General features: G+C 51.6%; 1 pseudogene; it reads left to right on the forward strand.

The window, feature by feature from the left end:
- Nucleotides 1-306: 306 nt before the first annotated feature.
- On the forward strand, nt 307-1,255 carry LOC136330144 (leukocyte immunoglobulin-like receptor subfamily A member 3 pseudogene; annotated as a pseudogene).
- The last annotated feature ends 4,759 nt before the right edge of the window (nt 1,256-6,014 follow it).

Genomic DNA, 6,014 nt, shown 5'->3' on the forward strand with positions numbered 1-6,014 from the left:
AAGGCACTGAAGTCTGAGAACAAGGCCAAGTTCTCCATCACACAGATGACAGAGTATTTTGCAGGGAGATATCACTGTATCTACCTTAGTCCCACTGGGTGGTCATGGCCCAGTGACTCCCTGAATCTGGTGGTGACAGGTGAATAAGTCCCATTACTATCTCATCCATGGATTGAGGCACCAGACCCATTACGGGCATCTTTGCTGGGAGGGGAGCCTCGTGTGAGACGGTCGGTGAAGGGATTATAGGGGGATCCTGGGTCAGAGACACAGAGAGAGACAGTGAGACCTGGGCCAGGACAGGAGATGACAGTGTATGGGAGGAGCAGCCCATGTAACTCTCGTCTGGTCTCCCCAGGTGTGTCTCAGAAGCCCTCCCTCCTGACCCAGCAGGGCCCCATCGTGGTCTATGGAAAGAGCCTGACCTTCCAGTGTCACTTTGATGTCACCTATAACAGGTTTGTTCTCATCAAAAAAGAGGGAATTTCCCTCTCCCTGAAGATTGACTTTGGGTCCCAGGCTGCGCTCTCTCAGGCCAACCTCTCCTTTGATGTTGTGAAAAGTGTCCACAGGGGCGGGTACAGATGCTACGGTGGGTACAACCTCTCCTCCAAGTGTTTGGCCCCCAGTGACCCTGTGGACATCCTGGTGGCAGGTGAGGGGCCCATGGATTCAGTCAGGGACCCAGACTCTGCACAGGCCCTGCTGGGGGATCTCAGGTGGTGATGGGCAGAGTGAACGTGCAGGGTCCCAGGGAGGGGACAGAGAGAGACAGAGAATGGGAGGCGAGGGGAGACTCAGAGAAACAGAGACAGACAGAGAGGACGGTCCTCAGAGAGAGGCCTGCTGACTCTCAGGTCAGAACAAGGTAACGGGCAGCCCTCAGCCACATTCCCCCACTCTCTCTAGTCGTCCCTCCCTCTAGGTGAAACCAGGAACTACAGTGGCCTCAGGAAAGAATGTGACCCTGCTGTGTCAGTCCACAGTCCAGAGGGAAACTTTCTTTCTGTCCAAGGAGGGGTCAGCCGACCTGTTCCTGCATCTTACATCAGAGCTCCGAGCTCAGCAGTACCAGGCAGAGTTCTCCATGAGTCCTGTGACCTCAGCCCACGGGGGGATCTACAGATGCTACAGCTCAGACAACATGACCCCTACCTGCTGTCATATCCCAGTGCCCTTAGAGCTCCTGAAGCCAGGAGAGGGGCCCCTGACACTGTCGTTCTGTCAGCTCAGGGTTCCGTCCCCAGAAGAATGATGGGCTACAAGAGGGTGAGGTTTCAGGGATGATCACACAGAAGACACCTGTCCCTCAGAAACTCTCCTATCCCTGTCCACTATTCCTCCAGCCCGGGTCCAGAAGGCACCAGGTGGACAGTGGGAGGGTCTGAAGGGGACACACTGCCAATGCAGGGAGAGTCTGAGTGAGCAGCCGTGGTCAGCCCCAGACTCTCATCGCCTCCTGTCTTCCTTCCCAAGACCCTCTGGGTCTCCACCCCGCTCCCACAGACCCCCATCTCCACAGGTGACGAATCATTGGAACCTCTTTCCTCAGTGGGAGCACAGCCCACCCCAGAGCAGCTCTGAGTCTCTCAGAAGATTTACTGCCCCCCAGACACTTAAGACAGGCTTGTGTTCCAGGGCATCTGGGAGTCAGGACTTGCGTAGACATCCTGTGACCCTGTGGTGATTTAATATTACCTTGCCCTCTGTGACCTCATTCTCCACAATCTCCAGCCTCAGGCACCTGAGACTCACAGTGGAGAATGTCAACCGGATGTGTGTGGCTGGCTTGGTCCTCGTGGTCCTTGGGGTGCTGCTGTTTCAAGCTTAGCTTCAGAGAAGACCCACGGTGCAGCCAGGATGGAAACACAAGAGATGACAAACCCATTATTCACTGAGGTAGAACCTTGGAAATGACTGATGACACCGGGAGGTTCTGGAAGAACATGTGGGCAGTACTGGGGACTGTCTGCTCGGAGTGTCCAGGGTGTAAGTGTGGTTCACGTCCAAGGGACACATCAGGACTGTAACCATGGAAGCTTTTCCCTGTGCGCCCCCTCTCCTGGGCACTGTCAGTGACAGAGTGTCTCCAATGGCCACCACCCCTGTTCTGTCAGTCTTACTACCCCTCAAACATCCTACTAACCACAGGGTTTTAGACCACCCCTACTGCTGAGGTGGAGTGACTCTCAGCTGTTTACTTGGGTGGGACATTACCGTTTCTCCCAGGTAAGTCCATACTCTTTGCAGTCTGTTGGCTCTAATAGTTCCACTCCCTTGATCACACATATTCTGACCATGAACTACCTTTTGTCAGGAAGGGCTGTGGCAGGAGGAGGTGTGGCCACCTTGGTGCTTGTTACGCAAGAGCCCCCCCCCCTTGTGGTGTGCAGAAGGCAGAAAGTTTCCTTCTGTTCCCCCTCGAGGGGTGTCAAATCCCCCAGTGCTCTGGAAGTCCACAGGGGGGGAGGCACCCTTACACCTCCCTCTCCCCTGGTGCGCTGACCAAATGGGGTCCGGGCTCATCAATCTTGTCATGTGAACACATCCATCCTCTCTTTCCCGTGTCCCCATGTTATTTCTGAATGTCTGTTCATCTGTTCAAACAGATTTATTTCATGTCCTACCCACAACCGCAAAATTGGTTACTTAGCAAGGCTTGTAAAGGATGCTGCCCAAAGAGCTGTCTCCACAAAGAAACATTTGGGATCCGCAATACCACGTGCCCGGAGCGGGACTCTCGCCAGCAGCGCTGTGAGCCTGAGCTCACAGAAGGTGGGACCTGTTTCTTTCTCCTGCTGCTTGTGGGGTCAGACCCACCGCCCATCGCGTTAAAACGCGAGGTTATCCTGAGAACCGCTAGGGGGTGCCGGCGTCTCATTTTGATGAATTTTGCAACCTTTTATGTTGGTTTGGTTTGTTTTTTAATATTGATAGAAATGAGAGAAACTTGCATTTCTGTTACAGGGCCTGATATTAAAAATGTTATCCTATATTAAGAAGATATATTTTAAAGCTTAACCAAATCTCATAATAGCGCAGTTCTACTTTAGTTCCAGCAAACATTAGCACATTGAATCCTCTTCAATGTGGGGCCGATGCTCAAATCAGCTGAGCTATCTTCAGCACCTGGTTTGATGCTCAACCGAGCTGCTAGCTGCCAGAAAGTAAGAGAGAAAGGGGAGAAGAAGGGAAAGAGAAGTAGATGGTCACTTCTCTTGTGTGCCCTGACTGGAACTCTAACTTTGGCTGTCCATACACCAGGCCGACCCTCTATCCACTCAGACACTGGCCAGGGCCAGAAAAGAGGTGTTCTACCTTGCACAAGGACCCCCAAATTTTTCTGAGGTGTCCAACGGCTGAACACCAAGGAAGGCTAAGGAGATCCGTGTGGTGTGAGGAGAGATCTCACTGGGACCAGATGGGGCAGGAGGGAAGGCTCAGACATGTCCATTGAACACCCAGGACAAAGATGGCTCCCGGACATTTCAACAGAAGGGACCCCATGTCTTGAGGGAGCAGTGACAGAATGGGCCTCATGACCATGGGCACAGATCTCAGTGGGGCCTCCAGCAACCTGGTGAAGAAAGCCCATAGATCCAGTCAGCTCAGACCTAGGGGCCATAGGAGGCCATGGAGCCACCTTCCCCCCAATAGTCACTATGGCCACCTGCTCCCTCCACCCGAAACACCATCCTGGGGAGGAGTACGGAAACGGAACTCTGAAAATGGAGTTAAAGCTAAAGGAACGTTTACAATGATTGGGAAAGGCTGAGAGAGAGAGAGAGAGAGAGAGAGAGAGAAACAGAGAGGAGCTAATAAGTGAGGAAATCCCATAAAGAAGATCACATCAGTGATGAACAAAATAAAGATCTTTCATTTCTCCTGCTGAACAGTTGCATTGTGATCTGCTACACACACACACACACACACACACACACACACGCACGCACACAAAATGCCTACTTATGATGATGGTCACTCACTTACATGCAGTAGTATCTAACCAACCCAGGTTTTAATTTCCCAGGGACTGGCAAATATATACCACGTAGGGCTTTTGAAAATGCTTTGACAAAACAAAGGAGTATAAAATGATCAAAGTCGATGACCTGTCTGAACTATACAAGAGACCAGACAGCGATATAAAATACTATAGAGTCAGCATTTCTGAGGAGTGTGCGGTTTGCTCTCTTGGCATGAGGGGGCCCAAGCACCTCCCTACAGAACCTCTTAGCAAAGCTTGGAACTTCCGGATAGAGTTAGTGGTCGCTGGCTTCTTTGAAATGATATTATTAAATAGTTGTGTAACTCAGATAAGACCTCCAGGTTGAATAATAATTATCACAAGATGTTCTCAGGTGGCTGTTGAACAGGGTGCTATGTTGTTGTCAGGTCACTCCGAGAACAGGAAATAGGGCCAGATCTGAGGGTTCAAGGACCCAGGGGAGAACGGAGGTGAGCATCACGTGGGCTTTTTTTCAGTGTAAGAAATAATTTAGAGCCTCCTGTGAGCTGCGTTTTCCTAAATCCCCATCGAAGGTGGCCCTATGTTCACTCCATGTCCCCAGCACCACACGGATAGGCCTCGCATCTGTGAGCAGAGCCTCCTTCCGACACCGGCTTTGTCTGTGACGTGCTGTCCTGCTCCTCTCATCCACTCTCCCACTGGGGGCAACTTGGTACAAACATGGATGATCACCGAGTGCTCAGTGACACTTCGCAATTGCCCTGTTTGTCTCTGCCTGGGGCCGTGTCTCAGCAGAGGGTATGCTTCCTTGGGAATTGTGGGGAGTTGATCTCACCTATTATAGAAAGAAAAATGCTTTCTGTGGATGGTGACTCTGACCACAGACCCCAGGTTCCCTGCAGCACGTGGGGCACCCTGTCTCCTGGGGCCAGAGCGCCCCGGATCCACAGGGCCCCTTCCTGTGTTCTTTCCCAGGGTGGGGCCTGTAGACTAGACCTTTTGTTTCTTAGAGGCGCTGGTCAGCTGGGCTGGGGAACATGGGGGTCTGGGATGATGTGGGTCAAGTCCAATGGTCTCAAAACACAGGGCCTTGGTACCCAAAGGGGGGGTGGTGACACACACTAGAGTATGGTCTCTTCGCCTTGCACAGCAGTGACCACTGGGCTGAAGGTCCCCTGGGTTTTGCTCGAGGTCTGGAGAGGCTGAGCCCAGCAGTTCCAGGAGGACGTGAGAGCCGGCACTACAGACCTCTCCTCCCTCTCTATAGATCTCACCTGGCCTCCCTCCAGGGCCTGATTCTCCTCTGTCTCCTCCTCATGGGGCTGACCTCCTCTGTGACGTCATAAAGATGTGACTCAGTGTTGTGAGGGACGGAGGCGATGAGGCCACCTTCCCTAGTCACAGTGCCTGTGCTCTGTGTCGTAAATACACCCGGGGATGCCCATCAGTGTTCAGATGAAAATTCAGGCACCAACCTGGACGCCTCTGATTTTTGGAGACTAACCTCCCAAGAAGCCCCACCCACCATCGTATCCTCAACATCACTGTTTTTGTTGTTGTTGTTGTTGTTTTTTGTTTTAGTGCATTTTCATCCATAGACTTACCTGCTTTCAGTTTTAAACAATAGAAACCAGCTGGGAGGCAGGGGAAGTGTGCAGAGTGCAGCCCGGGGTCACAGGACACAGAGGGTCCCGGAGACAAGGGCATCATCCCTGAGCAGGGAGTCACTAGTCCTGGGGAGCATGAGGGGATGGACGGAGTATCCTTCCAATGTGGCATCACCTCTCTGTGCAACCCCGCTTGTAACATACAAGTGTTTGGAGAATTTTATAAATTCCCTTTTACATGGGAGAAACCAAAATGTTTGCATAAGTGATGTGTGGTTTGGTAACAGTGAGGCTGTGAGGATCAGATGACAAACCAATAAGTTTCCCTGTCACACTGTCTATGTAGGTGTCTGTGTATCTACGTATCTCTATAAGTATCTGTTCAAGTCTATGCATCTATGTGTCTAGATATCTATGTAAGTATCTACATATTTTTA

The sequence above is a fragment of the Saccopteryx bilineata genome, chromosome 3 (genome assembly GCF_036850765.1).
Source record: "Saccopteryx bilineata isolate mSacBil1 chromosome 3, mSacBil1_pri_phased_curated, whole genome shotgun sequence".
Lineage (NCBI taxonomy): Eukaryota > Metazoa > Chordata > Mammalia > Chiroptera > Emballonuridae > Saccopteryx > Saccopteryx bilineata.